The sequence below is a fragment of the Aplysia californica genome, unplaced genomic scaffold (genome assembly GCF_000002075.1).
Source record: "Aplysia californica isolate F4 #8 unplaced genomic scaffold, AplCal3.0 scaffold01245, whole genome shotgun sequence".
Classification (NCBI taxonomy): Eukaryota; Metazoa; Mollusca; class Gastropoda; order Aplysiida; family Aplysiidae; genus Aplysia; species Aplysia californica.
In genome coordinates this window covers 48,449-49,771 of record NW_004798515.1, presented here as the reverse complement: position 1 = coordinate 49,771, position 1,323 = coordinate 48,449, and the positions used below count along the sequence as shown (strand labels likewise).

The 1,323-nt window shown below is 42.7% G+C and overlaps 1 protein-coding gene across 1 annotated transcript in view; it reads right to left on the bottom strand.

Moving 5' to 3' along the window:
* Nucleotides 1–1,323, bottom strand: part of LOC101853754 (glycerol-3-phosphate dehydrogenase, mitochondrial) — a gene marked incomplete in the record, with an annotated part of 57,515 nt that overhangs the window by 17,141 nt on the left and 39,051 nt on the right.

Sequence of the window (1,323 nt, the reverse complement as noted above, 5' to 3'; positions counted from 1 at the left end):
TCTCTCTGTCTCTCTCACTCTCTCTCTCTCTCTCTTCTGGCGCTGTGGTGTCATAAACCGTCAGTGATGCCGACAGCACGCAGGCACTCAACAGGGTTAAGCTTTAGTTGTAGTAAGTTTTATGGCACTTGAAACACAATAAGGTCATATAAGTGCCGAAGATTAGAGGTGTTACAAGAGAGTAACAAACACAAAAAAAGAAGAAGGGGAGAAAAGGACGATAGATGTTTGATAGGAATGAAGAAGCAAACCACACCAGAGCACTCGCCAACCAACTCATGCAGTAGATCTAGAAGGCACAGCACTGCCCATTTGCCTTGATTTTGATGAAAATTGCATTCATTTATCTTGGATACAAGTCATGCTATTGGCGATTGAAGGAGGTGGGGGTCTCCTGGTTTCAGAGGAAAAGTTAGCGCCAACGTCGAGTTATTTCCTTTGCTTGAGAGTCCGAGATAACTTAAAATTTTGAATCTTTGTCGCATTTTATCAACGTTTTTCAGTAAAATCCACAAAGAAATGAGTTCTTTAAAGGGCATGAAGGGTGTTAAGCCATTAAACAAAAATTCGATAAAAACTCTGAAACCTGCTGAAAAATGCCAGTTCCTTGACTTTCATTATTTTGATGAGCGCCCGATTTCACTACGTTGCCTCACATATGAAGAAAAAAATTGAGCAACTGAAAAATGCGTGTGCTGTGTGTTTTACAATGTATGTGTGTGTGTCCTATGTGTTTTACTATGTGTATGTGTGTGTGCTATGTGTTTTACTATGTGTATGTGTGTTTGCTATGTGTTTTACTATGTGTATGTGTGTGTGTGCTATGTGTTTTACTGTGTGTATGTGTGTGTGCTATGTGTTTTACTGTGTGTATGTGTGTGTGCTATGTGTTTTACAATGTGTATGTGTGTGTGCTATGTGCGCGGTAGACCTGTACATTTCTTCCCTCACTGGAGTTACCTTGAAGTAGCGGCGGAGGTCGTTGATGGAGATGTAGCCCTTGTTGTCAACGTCGAGCGACTTGAAGCGATGAACGAACTGGTTGATCTCCGCCTTGGTGAAGTTGAGCGGGACGTCCTTCTCCGTCAGACGCTTGATGTCCAGACCCATCTCTGCCCTCAGGTAGCGCTCGGCGTGGGCTATCTCTTCCTGTATCACGGGGGGGAGGGGGGGGGAGAGAAAAAAAAATCGTTTTAATAAGAGTTTTACGGCACTTGCAACACAATAAGGTCATAGAAGTGTCGAAGATTTAGAGGTGTTAAAAGAGAGTAACAAACACAAAAAAGAAGGAGACGTTCTCAGACGTTCATCAACCATTCAGCA